The sequence below is a fragment of the Pituophis catenifer genome, unplaced genomic scaffold, assembly GCF_029215685.1.
Source record: "Pituophis catenifer annectens isolate HBS135680 unplaced genomic scaffold, rPitCat1.0.hap2 SCAF_1, whole genome shotgun sequence".
Taxonomy (NCBI): Eukaryota; Metazoa; Chordata; class Lepidosauria; order Squamata; family Colubridae; genus Pituophis; species Pituophis catenifer.
The window spans coordinates 243,971,668-243,992,358 of NW_027256881.1; the positions used below are offsets into that span (position 1 = coordinate 243,971,668).

At 40.6% G+C, this 20,691-nt stretch overlaps 1 protein-coding gene across 1 annotated transcript in view; it reads right to left on the bottom strand.

The window, feature by feature from the left end:
* Positions 1 to 20,691, bottom strand: part of SLC25A22 (solute carrier family 25 member 22) — a 65,731-nt gene that overhangs the window by 44,712 nt on the left and 328 nt on the right. The window lies entirely within an intron of this gene.

Below are 20,691 nucleotides of genomic sequence, written 5' to 3' on the forward strand. Positions count from 1 at the left end.
TCACCACAGAAGTGTCTTTGGACAATGCTAGCTTCCTCGGTTAAGAAACAAAGATGAGCATCGCCCACTAGAATTGGACTCAACCGGACAGGGAAAGTCTTTACCTATTTATGAACTACAAAAAACTTCATTCAATTGTGGTATCCTAAATTCACTCTATTCTGGGAATACGTCATTACACAAATTAACTAATACAGCTTTTCCATTTTATTTATTTATTTATTTATTTTATTTATTTATTTGTATTCCACCTGTATTGTTTTACAAATAACTCAAGACAGCTAACATATCCAACATACCCTCCTCCTATTTTCTGCACAACAACCCTGTGGGCTGAGAAAGAGTGACTGGTTCAAAGTCACCCAACTGACTTTCATGACCAAGGCAGGACCTGAACTGCCTTGGTCATGGTTTCCAGCTTTTTAGTCTAATGCCCTAATCACTAGACCAAACTGGGTCTCTGATGATTTTTCCTGTTTTTTTTTTTAATCTGATTTTTTTCAGATCTTCACAGCCTACATGAAAACTAACGGCTGAACAGGAATAGTGGACTCTTCTCTGCAACTCTTCATATTGCCAACAGACTTGTCCTTCAAAAAGATACATTTATGACCTGAGTTATTCAATAGACTAAAGATCAAATGTTACCTGAGATATACAAATGAGTTGCTTACTATTTATGGCCCATTATAGCAAAATATGGTTATCGTTCTCTGAAACTGTTAGGAACTTTTCTTTTTAAAAAGTACTTTATTTGTATCTTTATATATATCTGTGAATTTTCCATGTTTGTGTTTAATTAAAGGCTATTTTTAAAGAATGCAAAGCAGACAGCAATATGTTAACAACATAATTTAATCCAAGGCAAATATCTTTTTCTGTCTCCTACCTCTCACACATTCATCAACAAGAAAAACAGATCAGAAAGTAGAATTATATCCTAAATAAATAGCAAGAAGCAGAATCTAGAAAAGAATTACTAAAATAACATATTATTGATTCCCTGCCTGACTGAGAAATTAGTATGATAATCATACGAAAGGTACATCTCTAGTGCCACCCTCAAGTACCAATGAACAACCTGGAAACAAAGGGAGAAGATGCAAGCCTCAAATGTGAATTTAAGCCACACCTTGCAATTTGGGTGCGCATGCGCACTTTGAGCACTTGGTGCCTTAAAGGTTCGCCATCACTGTCCTAGACTAATGCAAGACCTCTCCCAGCAGCTTCATGTAAGGTATAAAACAAGATAGACAGAAACCCTAGCTTTGGAGTGTATTACATGATGGAACATCTGTGGGGCTGACATTTCTCACCTGTGATCTTTGACTGGACGTTTCTACACAGGAAGGAGTAGAACAAATGTGTTTCAATGCCTCCTAATCTAACAGGCAGGCCGGAACTATACTGTGCTCAACAGTATCAAATGTCACTAAAATGTGTAACAAAATGAGAATGCACACTACCCTTTCATCTAAGTGCTGCCAAAACCCATCCAGGAGGGCAACCAATGCAGTTTAAATTTTATCCCCAGGCATGAATCCTGACTTTTATGTATCTATAGCATTTGTACTTCTTCCAGGATTCTCTGTACCTGTTGCCTTACCACATTCTTCATAAACTTCCCTACAAAAAGAAGCTTGGTCATCAAATGTCCAGCATACGCAGATCCAAGGCAACAGAATAGAAATGTATCTTAGCAGCAACTCAAGTCGCATCTGCTCCAAAATAAAAGCCAGGTCAATGTGTATCCCCAGATCATGCCCATAAAAATCTGGAAGAAACTCAAAGTTATAATTGTGGTCATAAATTCTTGAGCCACTTTTGACCTTAAAAGGCAAGATTAAAATTACCCAGGACTAATTTAATAATTCCTTACTTAAACATTCTGCTGAATACCTGGGGAATATTATGATAAACAGAGAGACATGTAGCTTCCTGTGTGTTGTATTATTACTTGGAGCAATAATTAATCAGATTCATAAGTAGGAAACTACCATAGAATTGCATAACTGTTCCTTAAAATAATACAACTTTTCCTAATCTGAAAAGAAATTCAATCACTTGCTGATCAGAGCTGCTCTTTATTCATAGTCCAGTTGCGCAATACAATCTTGTAAAATATTAAAGAAAATTGAGTTTGCCAGCAATACAGATTGCCACTTGCCAAAAATGCTGGGGGTAATTTTGAGAAGTAGGAAACCAAATTATAGATAATAATAATAATAATAATAATAATAATAATAATAATAATAATAATAATAATAATAATAATAATAATTTTATTTCTATACCGCCCTTCTCCCGAAGGACTCAGGGCGGTGTACAGCCTATTTAAAAACACAAACAAAACAATGATATAAAATTTAAAATAATTAAATAAATGGCTCAAATTTAAAACCCCAATAAATTTAAATACCCCAATTTAAAACTATTGTATTGATAGTCCGGCCTGGCGGAACAACAGGGTCTTCAATGCGCAGCGAAACACCCGGAGGTCAGATATCTTACGAATTTCCGGGGGCAGTTCATTCCACAGGGCTGGGGCTCCCACAGAGAAGGCCCTCCCCCTGGGCGTCGCCAGCCGACATAACTTGGCTGACGGCACCCTGAGGAGACCCTCTCTGTGGGAACGAACTGGTCGGTGGGAGGCTATTGGTGGCAGAAGACGGTCTCGGAGGTACCCGGGTCCTATGCCATGGAGCGCTTTAAAGGTGGTAACCAACACCTTGAATCGCACCCGGAAGACCACCGGGAGCCAGTGCAGCTCGCGCAGGAGGGGTGTCACATGGGCATAACGGGTTGCGCCCATAACCACCCGCGCGACCGCATTCTGGACCAGTTGGAGCCTCCGAGTGCTCTTCAAGGGGAGCCCCATGTAGAGAGCATTACAATAGTCCAACCAGGAAGTAACAAGGGCATGAGTGACCGTGCGCAGGGCGTCCCGATCCAGAAAGGGCTGCAATTGGCGAATCAGGCGAACCTGATAAAAGCCCCCCCTGGCCACGGCCGTCATATGCTCTTCTAAAGACAGCCGCGCATCCAGGAGGACACCCAGATTGCGAGCCCTCTCCGTGGGGGGCAAAGATTCACCCCCAATAGTCAGCGATGGCACCTGCTGACTATATCGGGGCGCCGGAAGCCACAGCCACTCGGTCCTGGAAGGGTTGAGTCTGAGCCTGTTCCTCCCCATCCAGGCCCGCACGGCCTCCAGGCAGCGGGACATCACATCAAGGGCATCGTTGGGGTGGTCTGGGGTGGAGATGTACAGCTGGGTATCGTCAGCGTACAGATGACACTTCACTCCAAAACCACGGATGATCTCACCCAGCGGCTTCACATAAATGTTGAACAGGAGGGGCGAGAGGACCGACCCTGAGATGAGGCCACTTTGTCCAGAGAGTAGCATTAAGACATTTAGAAAGGAAAATAATTGCCCCCTGTCTCTATTATAAGAGAGCAAAATCTCTGAAGGAGGCAATATGGTAAAACAGGTGCTATTCCAATGTATTACAACCATCCCTTTTTTTCTTGCTGCCCAAAAGAGTAATAAAGCTGCTGTTTTAGTTCGGTAATTGAGGGAAAAGATTCAGGCAATATTTTATCAAAGCACATACTTTTATGGCCTAGAAGCCACTAGTGAAGCTCAAGACATCCCTATGGCCACCATACAAATTACTGAACCATCTTCAAAAAAGGACAAAAAGATGACAGCTCAGACAAGAGAGCTGATTCAGCATCAGCCTTTCCCCCCCCAGATTTCCTTTAAATAGTAACGTAAGGGTCAGAGAGAATGAAAGGGGGGGGGCGTGCACTGGAGCAGAGAAGACAAAATTTAAAGTCTGCAATGATGTGGTGGTATTTGCAGGGAGGTTTCAACTAGTAAAGAAAAGGGACGGTGGTAAAAGCAGGAGTTGTGGGATAGTATACGTAGGTCCACATACTGGTAGTAACTGGTTTTTTAACAGATTAAATTCTGATTCTACAATTGTAAGCATCCAAACAATGTGTGTGTGACACTCTCTCTCTCTCTCTCTCTCTCTGTGTGTGTGTGTGTGTGTGTGTGTGTGAGAGAGAGAGAGAGAGAGAGAGAGAGAGAGAGAGAGAGAGAGAGAGAGAGAGAGAGAACAGTTAGAAATAGCTCCTGAATATCAGCTAGAAGGATGTTTGATCATCTAACTATCAACTAAATTTAGTTAAAGATTTATTAGTAGCCTGGTTATGTGCTTCAAAGTATAGAATTCTCAACAATATGAGAAAGAGCCTAAAGAGCCAGATTCAGAGTTCTCTATCAACTAAATTATAAGAATTTGGTCCCAGAAAAGCTCAGGAACTGGTCTCGGGCTCCTGAATCTGAGAAAAAAACATTGGAAAAAATATGGGGACTGAAAGGGAAAAAAGATATTGAAAAAATAAGTTTTCACCAATGTTATTGCCTATATACAAATCTGATTAAACCCACAGATAGGAAGATCAAATGACTTTCACTGGACGAATTACAGGAAATGTTTGCATTAGTATTTCTTCAAATACTAGAAATCATTAATTTTCAAGCAAAACCAAATATTGTATTAAAGAGTTACTGAAACTGCTTTTGCCTTCTTTCAAAGAAAACAATTGTGCTTATGGTGAAATATGTGAGAAATCTATACATACAGGAATTCTAAACATTCAGGAATCCTTGCAAGGAACAGCCATATGCATCTGCTGTTCTACCTGTATAGGTTCCATAAAATAAAGACATCAAAACAATTCTCCGCTCTCTTAGCTTTGTTCTCTTTGGATCTATTGTCTGCATAGATTTTATCTCACTGGAGCCTGACCAGGATATGAATCTATGCTTTCAAGCCCCAATCCTCCTGCTACTTGTTTTCTGTACAGTATATCCATGAAAAAAGTTTTTTCTAGTTGACTAGCCATATAAATCCATTTCTCTAGCTGCCTAGCAACCTCTGTCTTGAAAAACTGCATGATCCACTGTCCTAGCATATATGAGAGTTTCTAAAATGTAAGACCCGCAGTCCCATTAAAGCTACTGATAAAACAATACAATCATTTTGTAAATCAGTTTCGGCTCACAGGTTTTCTAATTTTACATTACTCATTACATCTGCCAAATGGTCCAAACAAGCACTTAATTGCATTAAGGAAATATCCTCCTTTAATTACCCTCATTTAAAAAAACATAATGCAATGTTGGTTTCTCAGAAGAAGTTAATAGCAAACCAATTTTACTAAGCAAACTGCTTAGGTATGTCCATGAAGTCACCAGGTGACAAGGTCAACTGAATGGAGACTCTACATTGTAGGCTAATAAAGGGAAAATAATTTACACATTTGTTCCTAGACCTAGTCCTAGAGGATATTCAAAATGATAGCGATTTGAGGTATACCATCCTGCAGAAAGTAATCTGATGAGCAAACAAGTCTGGCATCCACAGCAGTGAGAAGAAAGCTGTAATGAAAAAAAGACTGTTCTGGTTATTCTTTAAAAAGCTAAGTATATATTTATTATTCAATAATCTCCATTAGTTACCGGTATTTACCTGGCCATTTTTAAGAGAACAAGAGCTGTACTTAGGGTATAGGTAGCTAAAATGTGGCACTTATACCAAACAGGATTAGGTAGATATGGAAACCCGGCCATAGGATAGGCCCAACCTGTGCTTTCCGTCTCTCCAATGCTATATTATGGTCTATTTCATGGCCCAGCAGGACCACATAGCTAAATAAATTGGAGCTGTTTACTGGAATGCCATTTCAGGTAACCTGTTCCTGACTCATTACAAAATTCAAAGACTGAATTTTCAAGGGGACTGCTTTTTTTTAGCGCATTTCTTGTACTTTTCTTCTCTATTTAATCTGGCAAAATAGCTGCCTTCTGGTACAGCCACTCATAGTCACAGCTGATTACTGACATATTGTCCAAATTAGATTAGCTACTGCAGGTTTAGATCTATCAGAAGGCAATTAAGGTAAGGACTACCAATGCTATCAATGCCCAAGTCTTGCATATTCTTTGTAGGAATTTGTTTGTGAAATTATGTCACAATGCAAAGACCTATAAAAAGGAAAGACATGGTTTTATGAGTCTCTCAAAGAAATCCAGTTTGTTCCACAATAAACTTGAGAAACTGTAACCTCTCAATCCATTTCATCTTGGACACGGTATGATTTTCAGGATAATATCTAAGAAGTGAACATTCACATTCTGCCTCCACATTATTTCTCTAGATAAGAAAAAAAAACATTTCTTCCACTCTGCATTTCATAAGAATCTAAAGCAAAATGCAAAGCTAACATTCAATTTTGGCCCACTGATAACAGAAAACAGATTAAGAATCAACAACGGCAAACAAACTTTTAAGAAACCCAGTCATGTGTAACAATAATCAACAGCTCACTCTTGGGTAATGTAAGAGAAATTTGAAATCATGAGGTCAAAAGGTGCTGATACACCAAGAACAAAGGAAATGTACTTTGCATTGCAAAATCTTGTCACAGCAGGGGCAAGGACAGGTTACAGTTTTAACATAGAACTGTAGAGCCAGAGACCTGCTGAATTAGTAGTTGGTTTTGTCAACCACAGAAATTACATTTATCCAGTTGTAGGATTGTCCAATGAAGGTACCTCCCCAGCTGTCTTGGGAAATTTCAATCACTTGCTCTCCCTAGAGTAAATGAGAAGAGACCAGGTGACTGAGAAACCTGAACTGTTTTCCTTCTCATTAGTCTACAAGAGAGCTGGCAAAAGCTAAGCAGTTAATTGGATGCACAAGGCATCCAGGAGACAAACAGTCTCGAAGCAACAGTCAACACAACACAATAATAAATCCCTCAATCCAAAAGATAAGTTCCATTGGTATACTGCATTCACATCAGGCTGTCCGTAACCATATCTAAATCAGATTATTGTCTTGTGACAATATAAACAAAATTCTTTTTCATATTTAATAATATGTGTGCAAATGCCTAATTAATTTTTGTACCTATTCAGTAAGCAACCATCAGACTTGGTAGTTTCCTGTATTTTCTTAACCAGGCCTGTTAAGAGTGGGAACTAAAATATTCACACACATAGATCCTTATCTGGTTCAGTGGTGGGTTTCAAAAATTTTTACTACCGATTCTGTGGGTGCGGCTTGGTGGGCGTGGCAGGGGAAGGATATTTAAAATCTCCATTCCCTCCCCAATCCAGGGGAAGGTTACTGCAAATCCCCATTTCCTCCCGATCAGCTGGGACTTGGGAAGCAGCGAATAGATGGGGGCGGGACCAGTCAGAATTTTTACTACCGGTTCTCCGAACTACTCAAAATTTCTGCTACCGGTTCTCCAGAACTGGTCAGAACCTGCTGAAACCCACCTCTGATCTGGTTGCAATTTTGCTGGTTTGAATCACTTGAGACTGGAGTTGGGCAAAGTCAATATTGAATACTTTTACATGCAGTATGTTTAAAAAGGCCTGCATGGACAAAACATTTATCAGGAAACATGTTCCTTTCTTTCCAGAGGTATAGCATGTCAATTGCTTGTTTTAATGAAGAAGGAATACTCAAACACACAATTGGAAACAATGTAGCCATAGCTTCCAGTTAAAGGGAACAAAGGGGCTTCATTTAAAATGCATTCACCTGGGAAAATATGAAAGCAGCCAGCTATCTCAGAAAAGAAGAGATTATGAGGTGGGTTTTAAATAGAAAAGTCTTTTAGCTATTTATTAATGATCAAAAGCAAGGGTGTCATACTCATGTCATCACGGTATCATCACGTGACGTATCAGGACTTTTTTCCCCTTCACTAAACCAGGCATGGACATGGCCAGCGCATGGCGCATCCGGTCCGCAGGCCACAAGTTTGACAGCCCTGATCAAAAGTAATTAATTGATGAGATTCTGAAGGGTTAAACTAGCAGCTAATTAGGCTGTCTCATTTGGCAGAATGAAGGTTATTCAGGTCGAAGGCTATTGTTTGGGGCAGTAACATAGGTAACGGAAGATCGATATAAAGAGGAATTGATGTCTGAATGGTGAAAACAAGAATGATTAAAATGTTGGTTAAGGGATGAGCCTTCAAGCAGCAAAATATCTTGATTCAGGCTTGCAAATTTGATACTGATTTAACATACGGACTGTAGAACAGTAACTGTCTGTGCGTCACCAATTATTCAGTTGCCAATGTACTGGGTTTTAAAAATAGATAAAACACCTTATTCTGTGGGCAAAAGGACACAGGCATCGTCTATGTTTTAACACAAACATCAAATAACTTTAAAAGCAACTGCAAAAAAAGCCTTGCAAAGAAACTATGTTTCTGTCCATTACTTAGTGGAAACACAGCACAGCCAAGCCATGGCAGCATCCTGTGGATTTGAAAAGTTCCTATTCATTCCCATTAGTGAATAGCAATATACAGGTCTTGCTCAAAGTTGGCTGTTTCACTGGAAAAAGAGAGATTTCAAAGCTCTGCTTAGGAGAAATATCCTCTGGATTGGCAGCAACATTTTCTAGCAGCCTCAGAGAATTGTTTCCTAAGGCAACATATTATCAAGTGAATCTCTTCTCAAGCTTTGGAGAATTTGCAAAAAAAAATAAAATAAAAATAAAATAAAAAAAAATTGTGGTATCAAATCTTAAATGTTTTTTAAACATATTTTTCAGATTTATAAATATCTATCTATCTATCTATCTATCTATCTATCTATCTATCTATCTATCTATCTCCATCATGGAAAATCATCACTTGAAGGAGAAATTTCTTGGCGAAAACAAAGTGAGTGTCATTTTCCAAATATATGCTCAGACCAACCTTGTTTCTTGCCAATACAGAAATCAAAGATTTAGCAGCTGGAATTCTACCTGGCTCGCAGGTCTGTCATTTTTCCCAACTCTATTGTCAAGGTTTTAATTCCTATAGTGAGAAAGTCAATTTGGTGTAGTAGATAAGGCACCAGGCTAGAAAGCAGAACTGTGAATTCTAATCCTGCCTTAGGCGCAAAGTCAACTGGGTGACCTTGGGCCAGTCATTCTCTCTCAGCCCCAGGAAGGAGGCAGGCAGTTGCCAAGAATTAACCACTGGCTCAAAGTCACCCACTTCTCTCTCTCTCTCTCTCTCTCTCTCTCTCTCTCTCTCTCTCTCTCTCTCTCTCTCTCCCCCCCCCCCAGGGACAATAAACTGCAATTCATCTCTATGTATGAATGCCAGTTTTCAAGCATTATCCATTTCCCATTTCACAGATGTTCAGCCATAAGCTTGCTTTCTTCAGGTGAGAGCTTCTGCCTCATTGAATGTGTTGATACTATCCTGTTCTGTGAATAGCAAACAAAGGCTAATGGAACGGGGTGGACTGATATGTTGCTGGATGTTCTCTGGCAACTATGAATTAGGCAACCCATTTGCAAACACTGCTCAGGGGACGTTCAGAAACCTTTATTCCTTTCATCCTGAATACTCTGGAAGCCAAATGAAACACCACTGCTATCCAAATATTTCAGTTGTCACCAGCAGCTATAATCAAATCTAATTAATGAATAAGAATACAGAAGGGAGATTACCCTCAAGACTAAAGTTCCACCAGTGATAGGTGAAAATGATTGGTGCTCAGCAGTTAACCATGTGCGGCTTAATTCCTGTAATTGCAAAGGCCTGTTTCTTATGAATGAGGGAATTTTGCTCTGTGGCAATTTATGCAAGCAAAAGTGAAGATGGTGAGTAACCCCGCCTCTGTTTTTCACACTGAGGGAAATTGCGTTTCAACAAGGCTCTGCTTATTAGCAGCCACATGTCATGAGAAATGAAAATAAGCTTTTTTTTTTTCTATTCTGCCCAACAAAATGTCCTATGAAAGACAAAGGTGAGCCTATTCCTACACAAGCAAACCACAGAAGAATTTCGCATGAATTATTCAGAATCACTTCCTCTCAGAGGAGCTGAGTAGCAATTAGATACCTCAGTGAGCTTTTAAAAATTGAATAGCTTTTAAACTTTTTGGTTTTCTGCTCCTAGAATAAGAGTTGATGCAAAGCACATAGAAGAATAGCTGATTGACAGGAGGCTCTAGACGTACATCATAAGGTTAGGCACCTACTACTCTGTTGGCTTGTTGAAGTCTCTTTTTTGCTGTCACATAAATAGCAGCAAATGATGTCTATGTTCAGTGTGTTTAAATCCCTGACCTACATCTACTGAAGATCTCAGTACATATGACAAAATGCAAATTGGACTTCATTAATTAAAATATTGTTTAAATATCCACCTCTGATCAATTGTTATTTAATCTGCAAAACAAAATTACCCTGCAATTAAATCCATTTTGCTAGTCTGACACTGTAAATGCTCCCCAGTAGAAAGCTAATGGTTTGGAATTGTTCAACCTGAAAATTTGAGTTTACCTGCAGGATGCCAAAAATAGAGGCTGTTAAATCTGCATAGGATAACATTTCCTCTCAATGCAACATGTAAAAGGGATACACAATTCTGAACAACTCCCTTCTCTTTTTTCTTGAAACCATGAATACAAGCGTCCTGGTGTCCCCGAGATAGCCTTAAAAATGTTTTTGCAGAATCAGATTTTGTCCAACCAGGTGGTGGAGCAGCTGATTTGGCTGATCTCAAAATGCTAAGCAGAACTGAATCACTTCTGAGTTTTGTTTGCCAAAAACACCATAGGGACGTGTCCATGAAGTCAGCAGGAATCAAGCCCAGCTTGAAGGAGACTCTAATATCTTTTTCTCTCTTCCCTCAAAATAGCTGGGTATCACTGCTATACGCACGCAACTAAACAGCTTTATTTGGGGAGCTTGCAAGGGGACATATGACCCTGACTTGACAAAGTCTTAATATGACAAGTTTGACATTGTTCAAATCCAGCCATTGCAACTTGTAAGTCATGGCAGTATCATGTGCAAATCCAGCAGTTATGGAGATACTGCTAGAACAGGGATGTCAAACTCATGTCACAGCAACATCACGTGACGTATTGGGACTTTCTCCACCCCAGACCACCCCAACGATGCCCTTGATGTGATGTCTCACTGCCTGGAGGCCGTGCGGGTCTGGATGGGGAGAAATAGGCTCAGACTCAACCCTTCCAAGACTGAGTGGCTGTGGCTTCCAGCGTCCCGATAGTCAGCTGGTGCCATCGCTGACTATTGGGGGTGAATCTCTGCCCCCCCACAGAGAGGGCTTGCAATCTGGGCGTCCTCCTGGACGCACGGCTGTCTTTAGAAGAGCATATGACGACCGTGGCCAGGGGGGGCTTTTTATCAGGTTCGCCTGATTCGCCAGTTGCAATCCTTTCTGGACCGGGATGCCTTGTGCACGGTCATTCACGCCCTTGTCACCTCCCAGCTGGACTATTGTAATGCTCTCTACATGGGGCTCCCCTTGAAGAGCACTTGAAGGCTCCAGCTGGTCCAGAATGCGGCCACGCGGGTGGTTATGGGCGCAACCCGTTGTGCCCACGACACCCCTCCTGCGCAAGCTGCACTGGCTCCTAGTGGTCTTCCGGGTGCGATTCAACGTGTTGGTTACCACCTTTAAAGCGCTCCATGGCTTAGGAGCCGGGTACCTTCGAGACCGACTTCTGCCACCAACAGCCACCCACTGGCCAGTTCACTCCCACAGAGAGGGTCTCCTCAGGGTGCCATTAGCCAAGCTATGTCAGCTGGCGACATCCAGGGGGAGGGCCTTCTCTGTGGGAGCCCCTGCCCTGTGGAATGAACTGCCCCCGGAAATGCGTAAGATCTCCAACCTCCGTGTATTTCGCTGTGCCCTCAAGACCCTGCTGTTCCGCCAAGCTGGGCTATCAATGTAATGATTTTTAAATTGGGTGTTTTAAATTTTTGGGGTTTTAAATCTGAGCCGAAATTATGTAATAATTTTAATTATTTTTAACTGATGTTTGTCTTTGTGTTTTTAATAGGCTGTACATCGCCCTGAGTCCTTCGGGAGAAGGGCGGTATAGAAATAAAATTATTTATTTATTTATTTATTATTTATTTATTTCCCCCCTTTGCTAAACCAGGCAGGGGCATGGCCAGCATGTGATGCATCTGGCCCTTGGGCCGGGAGTTTGACAGCCCTGTCTTAGAATGTCAGGTGTGAGTTCATATCTGGGGCAGAAAAGTGGGCCTGCACCCTCCATGTGAAGCCCATCAGAGTTCAGAGACAGGCCTTCTCAGTAGTAGTCCCTGCATTATGAAATACAGTCTTCCTGGAGGTGTGATCTCCTTCCATTCAGGAAGGAGCCCTCAAAACAGTTCTTTGGCTGGCACTACCAAATCCAGGAACCTTCATATTCCAGGACAGCCATATGCAAGCAAACTGTCATATGCAAGCTTAAAAACAGTTAACTCTCAGCTTTCCCAAAAGTAAATCTAGGGCACTTACTGAAAATTTGTGAAAGTCATATGCTTCTCTGAGGAAAAAAAACTTATAGGAGTTTCAGTATGATCCCTGAAACATGAAAATATTTAAAAGCAATAGAGATAGGAGCTTGCTTAAAAGTGAGGAAATGGAAGTAGCCATAAACCTGCCTCCTTTGAACTCTTTCAGAGTCATCTTTAGCTCGGGTCTTAGTTCCTGGGTTCTAAATGGTTATTTATTAGTTTACTACTTCCCAGAAATATGTTTTAGCTACTCAATTTTAGGATGACAAACATGTAATCTTATTTCATAGACATTGGATACTTTGGGAAGTCTACTAGAGAAGAACCATGTTGAGTTATAACAAACTAAGCAATTTGAAACAGCCCTTATCAGTTTGCTGCCCTTTATTGGCCCTGAACAATGGAACAGATTGAGGGAAAGGTAAGAAAGGAATAGGCGGGAGAATTGATATAAGCCATATGAGTCAGCTAACAGCTTATCTCATGAATACCATCTCAACCCACATGACAAGAAACCTGAAAAGAAGCATTTCAAATTGTTAGACTTCATCTTAATAAACTCATTATAACAGAAGGTGTGAAATTTCTCTTAAGAGTTCCCAAAATTCTGTATTTATCCCAGAGTTGCATTATAGATACCATCCTGAAGCCTGGATAATTCTTGAGTTATATTGGGCTTAATAGACAGCAAGCCACACAGCCCTAGCCAATGCAGCCAATGGACATGCTACTTTTTTTTTTTTTTTAATTTGATTTATATGCCGCCCTTCTCCGGAGACTCAGGGCGGCTTACAATGCGTTAAGCAATAGCCTTCATTCTTTTGTATATTTTTATACAAAGTCAGCTTATTGCCCCCACAAACTGGGTCCTCATTTCACCTACCTTAGAAAGGATGGAAGGCTGAGTCAACCTTGAGCCTTGGAGAGATTCGAACCAGCAGAAATTGCAGGCAGCTGTGTTAATTACAGGGTGCACTAAACCCCTGTACTATCAAGGCAATGGTGGGGCTTGTAAATGAAGACATCCAGACAATATAAGGTTAGAGGAGATTGTATTGAAGGCTTATTTGTGGGACAAGAGCTTGAATAAGGTCTATTACTTTTTCAGCAGCATGGCATGAAGATCACACATGGAAAGATATATATATAGCAGGGGTGTCAAACTTGCAGCTCACGGGCCGGATGCATCACCTCCTAGCTACGGCCACCCCTAGTTTAGCAAAGGGGGAAAAGGTTGTGATACATCGTGTGACGACACGAGTTTGACACCCCTGATATATAGTGAGGAAAATCAAAAAGGCACATTAAAAATGGATTCATCATTGTAGGGGGAGAAATATAATGGACTGGGAAGAGTGTAGTTTTAAATCTAGTCTTCCTTCTTCCAAATAAGGAAAATTATGAGTTATCAGTCCCTTTCATTCTATACATCAAATTCTATATTCTCTCTTCTGGCATATCACCTGCTGCCTCCCCCAAACATGCTGTTGCTGTTAATGTAAGATAATTCTAGCTGCTGCATTCACGTCACGTACAAATACATGAGATTATTATGATTTTTTTCTTGAAAAAAACTGTTCAAAGAATAGAATTAGCCTGCTGTCCAATACAACATTTCAGAGCTACATTATATACCTTGATCATGGTTCAGTCTCTTTGTATATAACTAAATCCTTTATGGAATAGAAGGTACTGAACAAACCAAAACTTCATTGCAGAGAAAAAGAAATATATGATCCTGCAGCTCAATCCAATTCATGTACCATACGCACTAATCTCTGCATGTACTGTGCAACCATCTTTGTCTTGAGCCTTTTTGAATCAATGGGCAATTCGTACAAGCTGATACAGATACTGTCCAAACCAGCTTTAGTGGAGGATGCAGCAGTTTCAAAGAAAGCTGTAAAATCAGTAGCTTGCCCAAGAATTGGCACATTAAGATAGAGATGGTATCTGAATTACAAAACACAAAGCTGCTCTTTGTTCTTACCCTTTTAAAAGCTGTTTTTCCAACTCTCATCCTAGATTCTCAACTTCCAACAATTTTTCATCCCATACTCCCATCCCATAAGATCTATCAACCTCAACATAACAATCTCATACATCTTCACTATCTCTTTCTCTGCACCACCACTACTGAGCACACATACATGCTTTCTCTTCTACATATTCAAAAGAAGATGTGATTTTTTTTTCTTGCCCCAAGTCACTTGTAAGTAGCTTCCACACTTCTAAACACCTTGCTGACTTTCTTTTATTATCCCAACCAGACAACTGTGGCTGGGGAGAAAAGTTCTCCCTTTCATTTCTTTTTGATAGCTGGGACACAATACTTTAACAGGCCAACTGATGGGCCAAAGCAGGAAGAACTGGAAGGAAAAAGAAGAAAAATGAGGATGGACTTAATTGCAGCAGTGATTCTTCTTTCCCCCTTTTGTCTGTCACCATCTCCATTCTTTCATATTCTTTATATCTTCATCAGGCCTGAAAGAGCTAGTTTTGCCCACAAGCATTGGGGTGGAAGGAACTCAACAAGGTGGTATGCTAATGTGTGGGAGAGTATTGCCCCAGGGACCCAGGAGTTTTTATTATGGTTGTTTATTGTTAAGTGTTTTTATTGTTTGTGAGTCATCCAGGATTGTGGTTCGTAATATGGGTGGCTGTACAAATCCTTAAATAAATCTGATTCTCATTCAGCCACTCCTGATGCATCATTGCAGTGTACTGGATCCAGGGGCAAACTCTGAGATGAAACCCATTCATCAATTTGTACAAACACAGGCTCCTTCGTTCACAATGGAGGTGGAGATCAGTTTCTAAGAATAAACACAGTGAAACCCTTCAAGTATTAAGACTACAAAATAAAGGTTTCAAGACAATAAATGGCATGGTTGGTCCACCCATATACACCACTGAAACGGCACTTCCTGTCACAAGGAAAGCAAAATGCTAATACAAAAATGGCCAAGTTGACTAAAGTATTTCCTCCTTCTCAAACAGCAGATCTTAACAATGCAACTTAAAAAAGGGAAGTATTAGAAATTAGAGATCTAAGAATCAGCATTTTCTATTGGAGATATAATGTGGTATGACGGTAAAACATATAGTAGTTACAGCAGCTGCTGCTCAGCCTCCCTCAGAACTGCCTACACTCCCTCAGTATATCTACCTACAGTCTCCTTACGAGGTTTTAGTTGCCTCCTTCTTGGTCTATTATTTTCATTTAATATTTAGAAATACTGTTAACTGGTTATATGAAGTAAAATCCAAAATGGAAATTCTACATGTGCAATCAGAGAATTGGAGAAAATAAATCTGAAGTTAGAGAATAAGCGATGTTATTTCTGAAGACATGTGATGGTGCAATAGGGAAATTTTCTCAAAGAATTCCCCTTAGAAATATATAAAGAATAATATAGAGACCAAAGTACAAGACCAAAATTTAAATCTAGCCCTACTAGTTTTTTTATTCAGATTCCCTAATCTAAAACCCTGTAAACACCTTTCTATTCTCTCAGAACTTCAGTTTGTCCTTTTCAAGATGCACATTTTTTTTAATTGTTTGGCATTGATTGCCAAATAGCTTAATAAAAAAAAAATCAGGGTTAAGCAAGCCATGGCTGAATGTGCTATGTGAACCTATTCATATGCTGCAGTTAATACTATTTTTAATATGACTGTTCCTTGCAGCCTTTTTCTGTTAATACATGTGACATTTTATTTGATTTTTAATGAATATTTAACAGTTCTGCCATGCAATGTATGCAGGGTAGCAAATTTAATTTGTTCTCTGCATTTATGATTTGTTTTCTTAGTTATTAGCTTTCCTTTGCTGCTCAAATGTTCTCCCTCTGCTTGGCCTCCTTGAAAATGAAACATTGTGCAACACTCAGCAAAACCAGAGTATATAGTGGAAACCAACACAATTTAGGCAGAACACATTACTTCTGCATTATTTGACTTTTAAAGATTTAGAAAACCAATTTTTTCTCTAGCAAGCACAACACCTCAAAATAGAAAATCAATGGATGCACAAATGTAAACCTTGCTTCCTGAAATACTAAAAGCGACAATGAATCTTAGCCTGTCAGTAAATTAACAACTATCCTATCAAACATTAAATACTGTTCTGTAACCTTTAGAACAGTGTTTCCCAACCTTGGCCACTTGAAGATATGTGGACTTCAATACCCAGAATTCCCCAGCCATCATGAAGAACTGCTTTAGAAGCATGCTGTATAATATGTATGTCTTTGTTCTATAAGTATGACTGGAACCAGTCATAACATTTTAAAAGAAACTCGGTTATGCAGTTGCATGGGAAATTGATTACAGTATGTTCTTGAACAAATCATATGTCTAGGCATATTCTGAAATCCAATTCCTTTATTCACTGGGTCACATCAATTGAGGGACTTATGGAACTATAACAAGGAGGAAGCGAACCTCACTTGGGGGGGGGACCGCTATACCATAAGACTGGATTAGGACTCCTTACGCATGGTCACTCATGCCCTCGTCACTTCCCACCTGGACTACTGCAATGCTCTCTACATGAGGAGCACCCGGAAACTCCAACTGGTGCAGAGTGCAGCCGCGCGGGTGGTTATGGGAGTGACATGGCGTTCCCATGTGACACCTCTCCTGCGCGAGCTGCAGTGGCTCCCGATGGTTTTCCGGGTGCGCTTCAAGGTATTGATTACCACCTTTAGAGCACTCCATGGCTTAGGACCTGGATACTTACAGGACTGCCTGCTGCCACCAATAGCCTCTCACCGGCCAGTATGCTCTCACAGAGAGGGGCTCCTCAGGGTGCCGTCGGCCAAACATTGTTGGCTGGCGGCCCCCAGGGGGAGAGCCTTCTCTGGGGGGGCACCTGTTATCTGGAATGAGCTCCCCCCGGAGATATGGAGGATCCCGGATTTACGCACCTTTTTATTCCAACAGGCTGGTCTGGCTTAACTTTCCCTTTTAAATGGTATATGAGTAATTTTAAATCTGTTTTTAAATATGGGGATGTTTTAATTTGTCTCAGGCCAAATTGTTTAATATGTTTTTATACTGTTTTAAATTTTATAATCTGTGTGTTTTATCTTTTTGGCTCTTCACTGCCCTGAGTCCTTTGGGAGTAGGGCGGTATATAAATCTAATGAAATAAAATAAATAAATAAATAAATAAATAAATAAATAAATAAATAAATAAATAAATAAGACTGGTGCTAGTGGAGAGAAGGCCTGTCTCCTAAAACCAGCCAAATGTAAGTCCTTGGCAGGTGGCACCTGAAACATATTCCCTGTGTGGTTGGATGTAACTGGGGACAGGTGCCTCCTCAGATAACTGGTCCTATGTATGATGTTCATATACTATCAGATGCAAGTCAGAAAAAACTTCAGTAGGTGATTTTTTAATTGGTTCACAAGTGTTAAATTTGAAATCTGGAAATAAGAACAATGATGTGGCTCAACAACCAAAAGAAGAATCTCAAAACTAAGAATACAGGCCAATGTGATAATACAACTAGTGCTGGAGATGAAGTAGAAACACCTGATTTGAAATTGCTGATAGATCAATGACAAATCGATCATTACTTCAGTCTAATTCAGCTCCCTGGGCTGCTAGAAAGGGGTTTTTTTGTTTTATTTTAGGGATGAATATTCTCATAATGTGGAAGATGTCATTATTTTCTCCTTTTGAACAATGCTATTAGGAACTTGCTGTGTGCTTTGCTTAGCTACCAAATAAACTGGAAAGGAAAAGCATTAAGCTAGAAAAATCAAGCTATTATCTGATTGTTCACCGAGAGAAATCAGGAACTTTATGTGCATTTCATCACTTCATTTCTGAGGTGCTTAGGGGCAAGGATGTAAGATAACCTTGAATAAACCTTGTTCAAAGAGTATTAACTAAGAGTACTAACCGCCCTCTTCTACAAAATTTACCACTACCTCATGGCTGCACAGTGCCATGTAGTTGGCTGCCAACATTTTATGCTAGATCCTAAACCAGCAGATGTCACAATAAGCAAAGAGCAGATGATCAAGGGGAGGTTATACATCTGAACAGATGTATCTGTACATCTGAACAGACAACACCAACAAAAGGGAAGAGAAAATGCAGAGGAACCAAATGCTGAAACTGACCTTTTGGCTAAGCACAAGTGTTAGTTAAGAATTCAGATCTGATTTTTTTTTAAAAATGTGCCAATTTTATACAAGGGATTTCAGAATGCCCAATCTCCAAGATGGAGGAAAAAATGTGCCTTTGAATTAAGTTCAACTAAGGGTGCCTTATATGGATGTATTGATGCAGATTCAATACAGAAGACTTAGACACCCCCACCCCAATTTATTTGACAAGCATATAACTCTGGACTTTCCAGGATGCCTCCATCCAAGTACAGACCAGGAATTGATATGTGAAGATCAGGTAGAGCCTGCCATCTATTGAGGCCATGTTGCACTATTAAGATCAGAATAATCTATACATTGAACACTAATGTTCAAATAACCAAGACAATCTTACAGCCATTTTCCAGTCTTGCATTCTCCAGATGTACTGAACTGTGATTTCATAATTCACAACTCACATCCTTTTCATTCTGATAATGTAATCAGTGACAATATCTAAGTCTGTTCTCTAAAGAGAAAGTTAAATGGAAAGAAAGCTAAGTACTAAATCTAAATGTGTATGAGCAAATCTGCCAAATTAATCTGCTCACTGACTACACTATGTACTGCCTATTCCTTGCTGTTTCTAATATGAAGACATAAGCAAGCTGTTTTATCAGATCAGGCAAGACTGCCATTCCCATGTTAATGTGAGAAGAGATGGGGGAGGGGAGAAAATGTGCTGTTTTCTTCTAAGATAGAGGAGACTACATCAAAGGGGAGAAGATTAAAGGATAGATTACTTCTACAAAGACACACTGTAAACTTTTAACCTGATCAGTTTTGGCAAAGCTCCACTATAGAAAGTCATCAGAGTAAAATGTGTCATCTTAAAGGCATCCAGGCAGCTTCAAATATCCTGGATTCTGTAGTGTGATGTCTACAAGTGTTTTTTTTTAATAACAAAAAAAAGTTTGGTAGCAAAATATCCAATTTTCTAATGGGCTTAAATTCAATTACCTTTTCTCCATCACTAAAGGCTTCAGGATTAGTGAATGCATAATTAAACTAAACTCCACCCCTGAAATGTTAAACAAGGGGAAGCAAGAGTCATGCTATCAAAGGAAATATAACACATTTTAGATTGTGGCTAGATAACTACCATAAGAAGCTATCTCTGTAAAATCACAGAACAGTTTAGGCTCCAAATTTATGTTCCTTTGGCAGTAAGCCCCACTGAACTTTGGATACAGTGCTGAGTAAACGCTACAATCAGACTTTCAAACACCGCAGGATGAAGCAGCAGAAACTGGCAAGGTTTTTTTTATACCCCCTACCCACTTCAGCCTCCATGTTTCCCGGATCTCTATGGTCAAACCCTTTTTGATTTTCTTTTCTGTCCACATCTCACAAAGAAAAGCATAAAAAAAAAAAAATCTGGTACAGCCACAAATATAAATTGGCATGGGAAGCAGCCCTTCAAATATGCTGCCAACAATTATAGTCCAACTCTTACTATCCCCTTTCTGGTTGGGAATGATGAGGGTGGCAGAGCAATTTAGTGGGAGGTTACCAGCTGGGAGAAGACTGGAGAAATAGCAGTAGCAGGATAATGTTCTTGGGAAGCCAAGGAAACTCCTGGCTTCCTATGGTTTGGGGACAAAGCCGAGCCCCATTCAAACTTTCCAGTTTCTCCAAGGAAGCGGCGCATTTGCTGACAAGGAAGCGAGGATGTAGTAAGGACAGAGACCCTGCCGCCCTCCAGGGCAAGGATGGGCATGATGCAACAGATACGGTGGGAGGAGGGGGGGATCTCTCCGGCGGAGTTCCGACAGAATCCGCCCTTCCTCACGCCGTTCGGGATTAACAGGGCAGTTCATCGCAGGCACCAGCCTTTAATCCGGCCGCTTCATTCCGCAAACCTGCCGGAGGGACGGACGCGAGCGAGAAATGTGGGTGGGCGAGCCCCGCCGGCTTGCAAGTCAACGCGTTGCAACGGGCGCAGGAAGGGGCTGCCTGCAACCAACCCCCCACTTCCTGAGCTTCCAAACCGCGACTACCCGTAGATCGGATCGGAGGAACAATTTCGGGCGCTCGGCTACCCGTCCTTGCGCCGAAGGAGGGATCTCTGCACAACGCCGAGCTTGCCCAGGCAGCCCATCTGCATCAACGAGCAAACCAGAAAGGGAGAGGAGGG